We start from the raw sequence: 17,551 nt of genomic DNA, 5'->3' as shown, positions 1-17,551 counted from the left end.
AAATATTTGCATTAAATCAGAGAGCATTCTGGGAGGATTATACATAGCCTAATATTGCTAAACCTTAAAAACGTGTGTGCACATTTTTATACTGGAAGCACTGTCAGTAGTGCAGTTAGTGCTTACAAGATTTACTTTGAAAGCTCACCCTAATAATAAAGGTTTTCAATTCATGAACGATAAATACAAGTTTGAACATCACAAACATATGGACAAAAAGATTACTTTAACTGCAGACTGTGCCCTCCCCTGATCCATAATATGGTACTGCAAACTGGCAGCTAAGGGGTTTGCGCTGCAGAGGTGGGCCTACTTGTCCCAAGGACAAAATACACATGAAAACTTGTTGCCCTTGACCCCAAACAATATGTCCTGGGCGTCGGGCTATAGGAATTCCACATCCCTGATGGTATTTAACGGCAGGACATGTAGAAATTTAAATGTTAACATGTCCTTACAATGACTAGCACCTAAAAGCTATTTTCACAGAGGAAGGCCTAGCTGTCCTATGCAGAAAATCAGAATACGTGAAGCAAGATTTTTGTCAATAAATATGAAGGAAAAGTTACTTTTATAAAGTTACATCTTGCTATCTGGGTTTCCTCGAGGCTATTTTGATTTGATTCTCTCGCTTCTCACAGCCAGTAATTAGTATTGAATACATGTGGGTTTGGTTGAAATGCTTCCCAAGAGCAAACAGGCTGACTTGAATGAGCAAAGGGCCACTCTGTACTCCACAGACTAGGAAGGGTGGGGACAGCGAACATCCTTTTTGAGATTATAGGGTCAAATCATGCTTAACAAGTCTGCTGGTTTCACATACAACATTTGAGGCACACTTGAAAGGGGAGAGAACATGATGCAGTGGGTCCACTGACTGGTTGCTTAAGGACTCTACTGTTGTCCTACAAGACTTCTGTCTGTTGATTTACATATAACCGTTGGGGCAACCTGGAAGTGGAGAGAGCAGGGTGAAAAAACAATTCTTGTGGATCCACTGTCAGGTTGCTGAAAGACTCGACATTTGTCCTACCAGACTTAGATCTCTGGGTTTAGTGCGTGTACAGTGGCTGTCTCAAACTAGATGTTAGATGTGGGAGGACTTTAGAGATACCATAGTACACGCCCCACATAAATCCCCAGAGCTCAAGTTTAGTGAGGCCAAAGGCTTTAGTCATTGTGAACATGGCTAAATTAGACCTGGTTGACCCTGGAATTTTTACTCCATTGCTTAGGACTTGCCAGGAGAAATTTCCAACCAGAATTTAGAGCCAGATATAGATATGACACGTCCATGAACCCACTTCAGAACACTTTCTGGACCTACGGAAGATCAGAAGCGGTCTGGCCTTGCTGTCTGAAGGACTGGACCTGCTGCTCCCTCTTGTATTCAGGACTTCGAATTTTCATTGAGAATCTAGTAGTAAAGATACATCTTCATAAAACAGTCATTCATTGTGGAACTCTCTCTTTTCTGTGTCCTTGTGCTCTTGGACCAGAGTGTGCTATGTTGTACCTCTGTCCACCTCCGTAATTTCCATTGTCCAAGTCTCCGTGTCCCAAGCGCCCCTCTCCAAGTATCTTCTGCACTAATGCCCAGCTCTACCTCCAAAGTCCTTGTCTCTATGTAGGCATTTCCCCGTCCTCAGTCTTTCCAGATTACCACGGTCCAGTGCCTTTCCATTCTCCCCATCCCATTGTCCTTTCCAACTCTTGAGCCGTGTTTATGGCACTTACTGCTATGTTCTCAATTCCCTGTTCTTACACCAGTGAGTCTTTCTCCCCGTAGCCATTTTCTATGTGCATTGTTCGGTATCAAAGTATCAGTTTCTTCTGTTCACATACAGGCTTGCTATATTTTCCTTTTCTTGCATCTCTCCATTTCTCGGCAACTATAGTTGTATTATAGTTTCAATGTTCTGTACCCATCAGAGATCATCAGCAACACTGAAGACCGCAGGTAGACCTTGATTAAAAATAAGAATAGGGAATTTAAAAATGCAACTTGCGCATCCAGGACTGCTGTATTTTTGCAGTCTGGGACTTGTAGTCCTGATTTTTTTCATTTATAAAACGATCATAAGGCCCAGTTGTCAAACAATAAAACAAACCTGGTGGTGCTCCTTATTTGAGACAAGTATTCAGCTGTCTGCAAGCAGAGATTTGGTGGGTACCCCAGTTACTAAAAAATATATTATTTTATTACCTCAGAATACTTTGAACTTGTAAATGTACTTTACAGTAGCGCTGTGCGTTTACATGCTCAGAACTCTTCAGTGACTTGCAATTATGTTGAGTTAAAGTGCAATATCCTGTACATGCTACAGATACAGTATGCTTAAAAGGAGTTTCTTGGTGCTGGTTTCTTTGACCACATCTCTGTAAGCTATTGCATTTACACCAAAACCCCAACAAAGACATTACACTTAATATAATTTCCCAAAATGAAATTACCATCACGCCTCCTTCAGTCATTGGATTTTTACATCTTTACTGTTTTTTTAATTTTTTTTATAACAGAGCACTTTTCAGTCAGCTTGCAGGACTTTTGCAGAAGAAGGGTTTTTAAGTATGGTTACGGTTTCATAATTTGTTGGATACTATATGTGTTCATATTATACAAAACATTAAGTCATGTTTGTAGACTGTGAAAGGAATTAATGAGCACTATAGGTCATTGTTTTTATCCTCCCCGATGTCAGTTTGTTTACTAAAACTTTACTTTGACAGTACACATCTGTGCACAATTTAAGCAGTGTTTTGTTTAAAAAAAAAGTGCATGTGTCCAGTTCTTTACTTCTTGGTTGGCCGCTGCCCTCAACCACCACTGGTACTGCCCACTGCTAAGGGCTGGGTTCCACCTAGCCCACTTTTGTTAACTCTAGCAAGAAAACTGGGAAAAATGGGAGTTAAATGGTCCATTTTGACGAACAATCACTTAAATTCAGCAAAAAGTCATGTGGTCTGAAAGTGGACCCATGAAATATTTCTGTACTTTCATGGTGTGACAGAGCACCCTCTACAAATGGATTAATTTAAAAGTCACTTTCCTAATGTTATGAACAGACTTAGTGACCAGCTCCTCTTGCTTGAAAGAACTTCAAATCATTTGTTAAATGCAAACAGGTTTTGTAATGTTTTTCAAATTTCACGCCCATAACTCTGCTTAACATTATAGACGACTGTGGTTCAAACTGCTACGTTTTTTGCCACACTGTATATATCACAAAGGGATATTCCATGGAGTCTTCCACTACCTTATTCTACGACACTCTGCCCAGCCCTCCACTATAGTACAGAATACCAAGGAGCATCCCGCCATACAGCATAAACACTGTACAGCATACTTAACGGCACTCGGGCTAAGCCTACAATCCTCCATACAGAGCAACCAGGCCAAACAGTACAGCACATGCACGATACAATGCCCAGGTTCACCTTGAATAACAATGAACTGACCTTTCTTGATGAAAAACCTGTGCAAATATACATTTTTGAGTCATCAGCACCAAGAATATTGAAACTAAGCCAGGGCGGAGTTCACAGAGTTCTGCTATGCAGAACTCCGATGTGACCAATAACCTTCGAAGCGATAAGCAGACTTTCCACAAGCGGTGGAGTGAGCTTGGTCATGTCAATGTTTATTTTCAGCACCAGGGTCTGTCCTGAAATGGAAAAATCAATGCAAATTGCACCATGCCCAGCGAAAGAGGGCGCTGCTTCTTTTCTGCTGTTCAAGTAGAGTTTCTGCTTGAGCGGCAACTCTCTCAACGCGAAAAGAATGTTTCTCAAGGCGAGCAGTCGCGACCACCCACATAGAGAAATCCGACCGTCTGTGTTGAGAAATCTCGCCGGGAGGTGGATTTTCCTCACTCGCCAACTTGACGTTGGGGAGCGCGAGCGAGGGGAAAAAAACACTCTGGCTTAGTTGAAAACTTAAAGGCCCATGGAAAAATGCAATTAAGGAAGAGAAAAAGAGAGTATCAGTCCTAGTATGCTGGCCGAACACTGTGCAGCATAAATGGTGAGCAGCATTTCTAGCTAATTACCAACATAATGCACACAGCGCCAGGTGCACTCTATTCATATTTCCGCCATACTTTGCAGGCCCCACAGTAGCATTCTGACCGGTTCCCCAATACAAGAGCACCCAAGGGAATCACTGTTACCCATCAACCTTGCATCGATGTCAGATTACCCTGGGCCACCCCTTTCGCCACCCTGCTGTGCAACCACAGGGCATCCGCATCCAGTCCTCTATTACCTACCTACATGTCACACAGGCCTATAGTTAATTACAAACTGTGCTGAGGTTCGGAATGGTGTGGTTTGCAAACACATCAAGAATATTAAAAGCACAAATTGTCGAACCTAAAACGTCCTGTAAGCAAAGAGGTACAAAAATGCAGATGAGGAGTGTAACATCATTTGCAGAGGCGGCTAGGCCCTGGTGCGGCTTGCGGGTGAGGGAGACCCCCCTGATCGCCCTTCTCCATAGTACATGCCCCAAGAGTCCTGCAGACCCATGACAAAACCACGCTCTGTACCAGTATCATCAACCTAAAACCACCACAATCAGCTGACATCCACCATACCGCCGACATGCCCAAAAATCAGATAACAGGCCCTGCCACAAAGCAAAGCACAACAGACAAACTTACAGGCGGAGGCACTGGCGTCACCATATACAACGACATCCCATCCACCACACCAGATAATGCCACAATCCTGGCCGTGATCAATCGAGAGATATGCTGGATGCCAAAATTGGCATGGTCGGAGCAGATGTAATGTTGTTGCGCCAAGGTCTTCGTAACGCAGTGGAGCGAGTAACCCAGGCCGAAACAAGGATTTCTGGTGTGGAGGACCCCATAACCACAATGCAAGGGGAAAGTCAGGGCCCTCGAAAACACGGGGACTCGCGACACGTGTCTAAGATGGAGAAGGGAGAGCCAGTCATAATATTCTGAGATTTGTGAGATTGCCAGAGGGGTGTGAAGGCACCAAAATGTGTGCGTTCCTTGGTCAATGGCTAAATTTTGGGATCCCGGGGGTAGTCTGTCCTCCTGCTTCATCCTGGAGCGTGCCCATCGAGCACTCGCGGCTAAGCCTCCTCCTGGCGCCAGACCTACACCAAAATCAATGAACAACCTCCCACATGACCTAAATTGCTTTAATGCTTGCTACTGTATAGCACAGAAGCGGGTCATTAACTCATGATTTCTCCACACAAGTTTGATTTTTATAAAAAATACTTTTATTTATCTTTTATTTCATTATTCGCTTTTAAAAAGACTGTTAAGTAACAATTCTGGTTCACATTGTCATACTTTCTTCCAACAATGTTGTTTTCCTGACCATGTATAAACAAATTTCAATAATACATTTCTTAAATAATCATCTCAATCTGTGTAAAGAAAAAACATTTATAAAAGAGACACAGAAGAATTTTTTTATACAAATACATTTTTTCTCTTAGAAAACATATACCAATAAACACTCACCCCACATTCATACCGCCTTCACATACTCCACACTCGTATCACTGACTCATACTATACACATTCAACCTCCCCAGTTCAACATCGCAAACACAGATGGGAAAAAAAATGTTTTTAGGGTAAAACCAATGACCTTTGGATGCTATGCTGATATCTGGGACATCATACTCTCAGGCCTGAGAGTACCTGTGAAGGAGGTATGAATTTGGGGCGAGTATTTATTGGTATATGTTTTCTAAGAGAAAAAAAATTGAATTTATAAAAAAAAAAAAATCTTCTGTTACTCTATTATAAATGTTTTTTCTTTACACAGATTGAGATGATTATTTAAGAAATATATTATTGACATTTATTTATACATGGTCAGGAAAACACCATTGTTGAAAGAAATTATGACAATGTGAACCAGAATTGTTGCTTGACAGTCTTTTTTATAAGCAAATCTATACTACTATAATAAAGGAAGAACTTTGAAGCTTTGAGGCGGGTAAACTCGGGAACCACAGCGCCAATCCACACACCCGATACATCGTTGTAATCGTCAGGGTGTGCAGATGGACATAGGCTATATAAAGTTAAAAAATATATGTTATTTAAAAAATTTAGCGGAAAAAAAAGTAGTCCCTTGGAAGAAGCGCCGGCCGCGACCTGCGTGCTGACGTCAGGAGCGCCGGGAGGAGCGGCGTCCAGGAGCGCGAGGAGGAGCGGCAGACATGGCAAGGGAAGGAGCGTCGGACAAGCGGGGAAGAGCGGTGACGATCGGCGGACAGGCGGTGACGAGCGGCGAGGAGCGGCTGAGCGGCGTGGTGAACTGAGGATCGCGGGGGAGGAGCGACGGCTGAGGTAAGGCTCCGGGGGACCCACGGACAATGTCGGGGCAGGCGGGTGTCGGGGCAGGCGGGGGACGGGGCGGGCGGGCGCCCTGAACACTTATGGCGGGGGACAGGGCGGGCGGGGGCCCTGGACACTCATTTCAGGACGGGCTGCTATGTCGGGGCGGGCAGGGGTCGGGGAAGCCTGATTGCTCCCAGACAAGGTCGGGGTGGGCTGCTAGCAATGAAATAAAAGATAAATAAAGGTCTTTTTTTTATAAAAATCAAACTTATGTGTGGAGAAATCATGAGTTAATGTCCCGCTTCTAGGCTATACAGTAGCAAGCATTAAAGCAAGTTAGCTCATGTGGAAGGTCGTTCATTGATTTTGGTTTATTTCCCCCTTACTCCCAGACCATTTGAATTTAGCTCTTCAGGGGGGCGCTTTTCTTAAACCGAATGGCCAGACCTAGACCAGTCATTGCTCGAATCTTAAATTATCACAACAGGGGCATCATCTTGCAACAAGCCCCAGAGCAAAAATCCCTCACTTACGGATCCCGACCGATAATGATCTTCCCGGACTACACTAAACTGGTACAACAGAGAATCCTTCACGGCCCCTAAAAAACGCGTCAGTGAACTGCAAATCCCATACATGCTACTTTTCTTGGCCCGTCTTGGAGTCCGCCACAAAAGCAGTACTTTGTTCTTTGACACCCCTGAAGAGGTCTTTAAATGGACAGATGAGTGCCACCCGGTCAAGCCTCATACACCACCACCTCGCGATTCCGATTCTTCTTTTGGTGACCCACGCCTCCATCAAAACAATAACCAAAAGGAGAAAGGAAGGCACCGATCAAGATCGTCTTGGCGCTACCGATCTCGGAGCAGTCAACTGGCAGAGGTCTGAGACAATGGACTTCGGTACATGGGCATAATTGCACTCCGGATCATTAGGTGAACGACTGTGACTCTTCGACAAATGTTCTTTCACCATCACCCACACAGGCTACCATACATGAACTAATCTACTCAGATCCCAGAGACTTTCACTAGGGATGGGATATTCGAAGGAATATGGAATGATGGAGTGGTAACTGCATATACTCTGCAACAGATGCTTAATTGTTGTTTGAGGTATTGGGGTGGGGAGTGGGGTAGGAGTTAGTTATTGTTGTTAAATTGAGTGGATACTAGTCACCTTCAATACAACAGACCTTCTTGGTACTCATGTTGCACACTCGTAGATCTTCCATAACGTATACTGTTATGACGCATCAAAATAACCAAACTCAAAAGGGGGATCTTAAGGTATTCACCTGGAACGTGCAAGGTCTCCTAAACACGATTAAACGAGGTGCAGTCTGCAAATATGCGAAACGGCAAGGGTGGATGTTCTGCTGTTACAAGAAACCCATTTAATGGGGACTAAGGCCCCTTGTCTTGCCCGGTACGGAATCATACACGTTTTTCAATCCGGCTTCACAAGAGGCTCCAGAGGAGTTGCGATATTGCTCCTTTGTAGAATTTCCTTTACTCATAGCTGCACCTGGGCCAATACACAGGGGAAATACTTGTTCTTTCTTGGCACAATTGGAAGTGAATCAATAGTATTGGGTAGTACATATGCCCCCGCCTCTTAGTCAAACATTCATTGAACATATTACTGATACCTGGGCCTCACTACCCGATGTCTTAGCAATGACAGGGGGGACTGGAATGATGTAAATCATCCTGACCGTGAGAGATGGCACCCTACCGCACTACAGTATGCACAAAGAGTCCCGACCACTGGTGGAGGCACAGGGATGGGCAGATTCATGGAGAACTCATCACCCAGCGAAAGTAGGCTACACATACTTCTCAACTGTTCAAGGGTCGTTCTCTAGGTTAGACTACATTTTTAATCACCAGGGAACACATTCATAGACTGATTGGGACGGAGATCTTACCCAGGGGAGTGTCAGATCACTCCCCGGTTCAGCTTCAGTTCCGACCAGGCCAATCTCTCTCTTAAATGTAGAAGCCAAAATTCTGGCCAAGATATTGGCGAATAGAACCACACCTCATACATTTAATTCACCCAGATCAGGCCGGCTTCATGCCGCAAAGAGCAACCAGACATAACATTTGCAGAGTGCACAATGCGATTGCTGCCATAGATTGACTCGATAGACCATCTGCCCTACTGTTAGTAGATAAGGACAAGGCATTTGACTGTCAGCTGGACATACATGTTCATAATGCTGAAATATTTAAACTGGGCCCCCGATTCAGGCTCGGTCATCGAGCCTCTCGCTGCCTGGTTGAGGCGGAACGCACTTTATAGAGGCATCGAGTGGACTCCTGAAATCTCTTACCGTATCAATCAATCATAAAATTTGTATAGCGCGCTACTCACCCGTAAGGGTCTCAAGGCGCTGAAGGGGAGGGGGGGGTTGCTACTGCTCGAACAGCCATGTCTTGTTGACGGGGAGCCAGTGCAGGTCTTTCAGGTGGGCGGAGATGTAGCTGCGGCGTGGGATGTCCAGGATGAGTCGTGCTGAGGCGTTCTGGATGCGCTGGAGTCTTTTCTGGAGTTTGGCTGTGGTTCCCGCGTAGAGGGTGTTCCCATAGTCCAGACAGCTGGTGACGAGGGCCTGGGTGACCGTCTTCCTGGTTTTGGTGGGGATCCATCGGAAGATCTTTCGGAGCATGCGCAGGGTGTTGAAGCAGGATGATGAGACTGCGTTCACTTGCTTGGTCATCGTGAGGGAGGAGTCCAGATTGACGCCCAGGTTGCGTGCATGGTCCGTTGGTTTGGGTGTGCTGCCCAGGGCAGGCGGCCACCAGGAGTCGTCCCAGGCGGAGGGCGATGATCCCAGGATGAGGACTTCCGTCTTGTCTGAGTTCAGTTTCAGGCGGCTGTTCTTCATCCACTCGGCGACGTCTTTCATCCCTTCATGCAGGCTGGTTCTGGCGGTGGCGGGGTCGTTGGTGAGGGAGAGGATCAGCTGGGTGTCGTCGGCGTAGGAGATGATGTTGAGGTTGTGTTTGCGTGCGATGGCTGCGAGAGGGCTCATGTAGACGTTGAGGTTTGGGCTGAGTGATGATCCTTGTGGTACGTCGCAGATGACTTCGGTGGCCTCGGATCTGAACGGGGGGAGGCGGACTCTCTGGGTTCTTCCGGTGAGGAGTGGAGGCTTGCAGACCTAGGTTGAGAGGCGGCGATCACGGCAGTTATCATTCCAGGACCTAAAGGGTCCATCTGCTTTCCCTCCTAATGAGGCGCAGTTTACCTCATCATAGGAATCATTAAAACCTATCATTACAGACAGTGGAGTGTGAGTATTGATCACCCCACCAAGTGGAACGCTCTCACCCAATTTTGGTAAGAGTAGAGCCCTTAATATTATGATCCTGATGAATGCCGCGGACCCAGGTGGGCCTACAGGCAGAAACATGTTGATCTCATATACAGGGGTGTGGGGACACTAATATCCCCACGCACCGATCACTTTATTTTAAGCTACCATATGGATGTCGACGCTATTAAAATTAAGTAGACACCCATAATGGCCTTTAAATTCACTGCCCATTTTTCTTTGGGCCCCCACTTAGTTTAGAAGTGCATCCCTGTCGTCAGGTGTATGCCCGCCCTCTACCAAACCAAGTTTTTAGAGGGCGAGGACTGGTCAATGACGAAGCATGACACCCGGTGGTGTGTGAGACCAGTCCTTCACTTTTTGGGAGATGCCAGCACTCACAAAATAACACCCCACTTACACTAGTAATATTTCTACTGGTAGCGGTTCATTGTGGTAAACAGTTCTTGTTGGAGGCTGCCGTCTACCAGTACCCCGTGCCTCTGGTTCCCCTAGTCCAGGTTTATCTGGTCATTGTGGTTACATCTTTATAAATATTAACATTAAATTGCCTTCAATTGTGTAAACAATGGTCAGTGGCTGACTGTGTTCCAAAAGTGGATGCGATAATGAAATCGAAGCATATTCTTTCAAATTTATGCCATAAAACACGCTAGATTGATATTTTTAAGCCAGGATATGCATATTATCCTACTTTGTATTGGAAAGGGGAAATTATATCATATTAGAGTTCGAGGAGAAACACAAATAATCAACATGATGTGGTATAATGTTGTCTTATTCCATATCACCTATATCGTTCTGGAGTTGTTCTTCCATCCCCAAGCTCTTTAAAAGGGTTCTAACAAGACAGCACGGGGCAAACACAGTACCTCCTGGAACATAGGTAAATACATGTGTATGCAAGTACAGTGTTCCATTTGCATATAGTCACGTAACTTTCATAAAACCATACATTTACCACTAATACATCATTTACTGCATAATCTGAAGATTTAAACAAAAAAATCAAATAGTTTCTTGCTCAAAATCTACTAAAAACACAAGAACAAGTGTAGCCGTGGAGTTGAAGGCCCTCAAAAAGGTTGATTTTAGTTGCTTATTGATGAGTTTGGGTGTTAAACTGGTACTAATTAGGTGAAACCTTTTCCCATACAGTGGTAACATCAGTAAAAATATCAAAATATTTAAGTAATACTATCAAACAAGCATTTGCAATGCAATAGGTCTCACATTAGGAAAGTTTGAGCTAATGGTCTTGTAAATGACATTTTTTTTATTTATGTGTTGTTTTTGAAAATAGCTAAATTAATAGCTTTGTCATTTACAATGCCAATAGTTATAACTTTCGCAAATGTGACACCTATAACCTGGGGTTGCGCTGAGTGATGCTGTGGTGGCGCTGAGTGGTGCTGTGGTGGTGCTGAGTGGTGCTGAGGTGGTGCTGTGGTGGTGCTGTGGTGGTGCTGAGGTGGTGCTGAGGTGGTGCTGAGGTGGTGCTGAGGTGGTGCTGAGGTGGTGCTGAGGTGGTGCTGAGGTGGTGCTGAGGTGGTGCTGAGGTGGTGCTGAGGTGGTGCTGAGGTGGTGCTGAGGTGGTGCTGAGTGGTGCTGAGGTGGTGCTGAGGTGGTGCTGAGTGATAATGTGGTGGTGCCGAGTGATGCTGGGGTAGCGCTGAGTGATGTGGGGATGCTGTGGTGGTGCTGTGGTGCCGCCGAGTGGTGCTGTGGTGATGCTGGGGTAGCGCTGAGTGATGCTGGGGTAGCGCTGAGTGATGCTGGGGTAGCGCTGAGTGATGCTGGGGTAGCGCTGAGTGATGCTGGGGTAGCGCTGAGTGATGCTGGGGTAGCGCTGAGTGATGCTGGAGTAGCGCTGAGTGATGCTGGGGTAGCGCTGAGTGATGCTGGGGTAGCGCTGAGTGATGCTGGGGTAGCGCTGAGTGGTGCTGAGTGATAATGTGGAAGGGAAGAAAGAAAGAACGATCGAAAGAAGGGAGAAGGGAGGAAGGAAAGAAAGAAAGGAATGAAAGGTAGGGAGGGAAGGAAGGAATGGAAGAAAGAAAAGGAAGGCAAGACAGGATGGAAGCCAATACATCTAACTTTAATAGGACAATTCGTGTAAAACTGAGGCATGCAAAATGCTGTGTACACGAGTTTCATTTACTAACATTCTTCATTAAATTAAAGCTTGTCCTTTTGGCGTTACCAATGCGGGGGGGGGGTAGTGAAAACGGTTGTCAACAATATAGACTGCTTATAGGAGACAAGAATCGAATGTGACAAAGTGCGCGAACATTTGAGTTTGTTTGAGGTGCAAAATAGTCCCGCATGCAATGTAGAGATCGCTTTCTGAGAGGTGGAAGGATACAAAAATTAGCCGGTGTCATGAGCTAGGAGAGAGTTATACTTTTCTGGGTGTAGCAAAAGCCCAGCCTTTGTATATTTGTATGGAAAGAAATTGTAACAAAACGTGACATACAGCAGCCGTCGAGCCAGACTCAAAAACTAACAAGAATGACGATTAAATACATGGACACCTAGTGGTGCCCATGCCTTCGGTGGCCGCTCAGGCCTGTGACTGCTTCTCTTCGGGTCTTGTCTGATACGTAGGCCTCCTTTAAAGCTGGGAAATGTGCCCACCTTTTATTTGTTTGTTTGTTTTAAAGAATACTAGCCTGAAAGTGTCATGACACGGGGGCACTTGGCATGGAATAAACTATAGTCGAGGTGGGACTTTTGGACGGATCATCATATTTTTATCACGAGAGCGGGTCCGCGGAGAAACGAGCCTCTCCTCTCGGCTGCACCCCACAGTTAATATTGAATACAAATCCGAGCAGCTTTAGAGAGGGCAGTTTTCCGCGGAGGTCACCCCTGAACCATGGCAAGGCCTGGACAGGAGAGGGCGTGGGCAGAGGGCGCTCATGCCGCGCGCCCGCGTCTCACTTGTGCCAGATTCTTAACTCGCACTCCCAGGCCAAGGCCGTAGCATCAGTTCAGAGCGGTTCTTTTATTTTTTTGAAAAATGTACATTAATTCAAAAACATTTATCGATCTGGTTGCGCTGCGCATTCCAGAATGCACAGAACACCCCCCCCCTGGCCGTGATGAGTCAGTCACGCGGGGATTTGGGGAACTAGAAGACGTGACTTCACTACAGAGGCGGATGGGACTATTGTATAACTGAAGTGAAGCCCCGGGGGCAGCCATGCTGAGCGAGCCGGGGTAACGATGGACGCACTGCGGGCGCGAGTCACGGCTGCCAGGGTTCAAGCAGGGTCTGTGAACAGTCCCCCATTAGCAGCGGTGCGGGCCAAAAACATTTATTTATTTACACAACTATAGCCTCGCCGAGCTGCCATGGATACAATTAGAGGCCACATAGCGTGTGCCTGGCGAGAGAAAAACAAAATCTGGAAAAGCAGCCACTTTAAAGTGCCTGGAAGTCCCGTGTGCTTAAGATGCACCAGGAGCTGTGTGTACTGTCCTATTTATATAGCGCATTGTGCGGCTGATGAAACTCACAAGCGCCTCTTTCTCTATCATGGATAAGTAAACGCAAAAGAGTTACTTTTTCAAATTTTAAGCTCTATGTTCGCTCCTGTGGGTTTGAGGGCAGCGCAACACACGGAACGTGATCAAGAATCTAGCACACACCACACACTGAGATTTCTTGGCGCTGCTTTTCACAGAACTTCCAAGTACGAAATACAAACTACATTTTTCATTTTTGAACTGAGCGGTGAGGGTGGAATGCGAGGCTGGCGTGTCTGGGTTTGCAGCGGGGCACGCAGATGTCAGGAGCAGGTTCGTTAACCCACTTATCTACCTCACTTGTAATAGGCCGTTGTTAAACGAGTTGAACTGATCTCTGGTTCAGGCACACGAGCCCCCGGGGGTACCTCACTCACACTGGAGCCCTATTGACAAACGGAAGCGCCCAGCCATTCCAAATCGGACCCCTAAAAGGCCCAAGTTTTTGTTTTTCTGAAACGTTTGTCACACATTTGCCGAAGAGAGGCACAAACAACAGCAGACACAGGGGGCACATACCTTCCAGAGCCAGGCAGAGGGTCAGGAACACAGCGAACAGCTGAAGAAAGCGCTCCATCGAAATCCTAATATCCGAAATTATAAAATGGGCGCAACCCAGTTACTGAGGGGCAGCCTTTTTTTTCTGTTGGTGATATTTCGGAGACAAACACCCTGGGAGCACTGCTCCGATCTTTGTTTAATGGACAGCCTTAACCGCATGCGCGCTAGCGGTTTTCCCACTGCGATTTTGAAAAACCCGCGTTACGTGACTAGCTCAGCTCGTCATCAGCGTAGGGCAGGTTACGCCCATGACGAGCTGAGCTCGTCATCAGCCCCGAAGGGGTTAAAGGCAGAAGCACAACGCTCGTCAGAAGCACAGCTCTGTTAAAACAAGGCGTGAAAGTAATCGGACGGAGGCTGGGGAAACATGGCCGAAAGAAATAAAGAATCGTCCGTGAAGCAGGGGGCAGGGGATTGGAACCCTTTGATGTAGCTCACGGTCTGGCGGCCGTGAAAAAAAGCAATTAGGGGGGGAAGAGAAGTGAGGCCAGCGCGCACTGCGTACGCTGGGGAAGCCTGTGGGAGGGGGGCTGATTGCTTTGATGTGGGGAAATGAGCGTGCTTGTGTTCACGTGAACTGTTGAAAATCCGGCCCTTGGTTTGAGAACCTATTTTGGCCACTAAAATTCTCCCCATCCCCTGCGGAATGGGATAGGCTCGACCTAAAAAGGTGCATATTATGCTGCATAATTTGACCTTTCTTGACATTTAATATAGTCAACCTTACCGCAAAATTATGACTTTACATTTGGCACATAATCCATCATCTGCTGCATAATCTGCATATTATAAAAATAATTGTTCCTAGTTCAAATGGGTTAAAAGTTACTAAAATCATGGGGACATCTTCCTGTGCCAATGGCCCTTTGACTGCTCATCTTTCACTTGATTATGGTTGGGCGTTACATTGGTACTAATAAAGGCAAACTCTTCTATCAGACAGTGTCCCCATGCGTAAAAATGTCAAAATAATGAAGTAATGCCATCACTAAATGAGCAGCATTACGCCGCATAAATGTGCCTTAACGTACCGCATAATTTGGTCATCCTCTGCAATATAAGGACATTGGCCACGCCTATATTTAATGCGATTTTATATAGCACGAACATTACCCGAAGGTGTCAGAGCGCTTTACATAAGAACCAGTTGCGATACATAAGGATTTAGGATTACATGAGTTACATAAAAGATGCAAACTGAAAATTTTTTGCAAATGTACAAGTGGTAAAGTCACACAAGGAAGAGATACAAGCAGAAAAAAATGCAAACATTGCAAATGTACAAGTACAATTGTACTGACTAAAAAGGAGGATTGAGGCTCTTTCAACTTCTTACATCTTCGTAGCGAGTCCTCTATAAACAGGAGGAAGGGCTCATGCCACTACGTAACGACACCAAGCACAGTGATGGTTGATCTTGTGTGGACAGTGGAAGGGCTTTAACATGCACTTTATTTTTAAGTAAATACTACACATTTCACCAAAAAGCATTAACGTGCCAATCTGAAATTGTACCTAATCTCGAAACCATTAGGAGTTCCTTAGAGCACCTAACTGAATTTAAAGCAGGCGACTTAAATCCACTGAAAAGTTTTAAAAAGCATTGATTTTCTAACAACTAAAGCTGTTGGGAGAGACTGAGAAGAAAACACTTTATGGATCGAAACGCCAGTGACCCATTTAGTGAAGTTTGCCAATTGGATATTTATGACGCGCAGTGAAAAACATTAGGTTTTAATGTAAACAAACCCATTTCACGTTTTAAGAATGTGTGATGTCTGTGAATGAGGCGAATTATTGAAAGATAAATAAATTTTATTCGGACTTCAAACTCACGAGACACTGCCTACCACTAACCTTTTTATGCCCCTTGAAATAGGTACGACTGGGGTACACGCTGATGCTTCAGGCTCGCAATCAAGCGCTTCTTCTAAGAAACAACGTGCAGCAGCCACTGGACGCCGCCATCTTTGACTACCAGCCTCAGCGTCTGACCCAGCGGAAACCACCAAAGAGGAGAGGCCTCGTCGCTCCTTGCATTGAAATAAAAGAAGGACTAAGCATGCGTTCTCCTTCATATGGGAGTTTTTCTGCCATTTCGGAATGATAATTGATTAGGTCTTACGACATCACTTAAGCAGGTGGAAGAGCCTTATGTTACTCCTATAGACACCATAAACAAGCATTTCCAATGCAATAGGTCTCGCATTTTAGAAACTTTGACCAATTGGTAATGTAAATGATAATGCCTTTTATTATTGCAGGTTTTTTAAGCACTTAAATAAAGGCATTGCCATTTACAATGCCAATAGCTCAAAATCTCGCAATTGCGAGACCTATTGCAATGCAAATGCTTGTTTACTTACCTCATCAGGCACTTTGAGTTATTTTCAAATTAAGTGTACTCCATTTTTTATTACACTAATAGTGAATAATATGATATTATTTACTAATAGTAAATAATATCATATTATTCATTAAATGCATAATTTAAAATGGTGACTTAAAACAATGTAAGTGGATCCCCATCCGACTTCCATAAGGACAAGCTGTCCTGTGTTCCTGGTACTGATGTTTACCTCAGAGTCCAGGGGTTACAAAGGAAGTGCCAGGGGTCGCAGCTGCGGCTCCCTAAATGACGTCCATGGATGTAAATACCACACACAAAGCTCTCAAGTTTTCCATGTACATCCATGCCTGAGTAGCTCTTCCAGTGCATGCTTTTCTCTTTGCATTCTGGGACTTGTACTCCTGAATTTATAATTGGGTAAACAGTTCTACATGTCCCATAATGGAAAGCAATTACCTGGAGGAGATATGCACGTACCTGGGAAACTTGATACTTTCTGCACACAGTTATCGGAGTAGGGCGCTTGGTGGCTACAATACAAGTGTCTTTTCAGATTACCCCTAATTCCCTCCATATGACACCGTAAGGGGTATCACGTGGCTCCACATCACCGGGACACCTCAGTCCAACCAATTAAATCCTCTACACATCTCAATAATCTGAAAATGCAGTTTTATTGGTTCAACCAAGGTGAACCAGGACTACAACTCCCAGAATGCATTGTTAAATAACCGCTAAGAACTAGCTAAAGGTTTTTCTGATAACTTGGAGTCCTATGGTAACCTTACACCCAAGCCTAGGAGAGGGTTGCTGGTTTACAACCATTCTTAGTTTAGATTTTTTGGGGGGAACTGGAATCTATTTTCATCATCAGACTTTGACCCAGAAAGACATGAGAGGTAAAAGCCAGGATGAAGAACAAAAGGTAGGAAACAGTGAGAAAGAGAGAAAGCTGGACTGAAAAAGAACCTGGAAGACTGAGGTGCAGAAACAGGTAGTGTTAGGTGGGGGAAGGAGAAGGCCTGATTTGGAATCAGGACAAGACGGCCTTAGTGTTGGGGAATTTGGCCGTTTCAGTGGCCTCCTAACAAAACTTTTGAGCCACTGCACTTATTTAAATTTAATAACTGAGATTATTGCTTTAAAAATTAAGCTCTAACAGTGACTGATGTGTGGAACTTACATCCACTTCTGGCTTTTCTGACAGATTGCACGCATGTTTTCTCTTTCCATTCAAAAGTTTGACATCACAAGCAGCACAGCGATCCTGACTAGAAATGCAGGTCTTACCAAATGTACACATTTTACAGGAGTCACCTGATAGGTGCTTGGATAACACCATGGGCATCGTTCAGTGTTTGTGATGCTTCTAGTTGATGCTGAAATTAAACCCCTCACCACTTATACAGCACATATCACAAATACATT

General features: G+C 45.0%; 1 protein-coding gene across 1 annotated transcript in view; it reads right to left on the bottom strand.

The window, feature by feature from the left end:
- The window catches only part of GPATCH4 (G-patch domain containing 4), a 50,500-nt gene extending 34,735 nt beyond the window's left edge, over positions 1 to 15,765 (bottom strand). The window contains exon 1 of the mRNA XM_078668521.1: positions 15,631 to 15,765. The gene's annotated coding sequence lies outside the window, so the exon portion shown is untranslated. The remainder of the gene's footprint in view (positions 1 to 15,630) is intronic.
- Positions 15,766 to 17,551: the final 1,786 nt, after the last annotated feature.

This window comes from Lissotriton helveticus, chromosome 12 (assembly GCF_964261635.1).
Source record: "Lissotriton helveticus chromosome 12, aLisHel1.1, whole genome shotgun sequence".
Classification (NCBI taxonomy): Eukaryota; Metazoa; Chordata; class Amphibia; order Caudata; family Salamandridae; genus Lissotriton; species Lissotriton helveticus.
The sequence above is the reverse complement of the archived record's forward strand: the minus strand, read 5'-3'. Positions and strand labels throughout refer to the sequence as shown.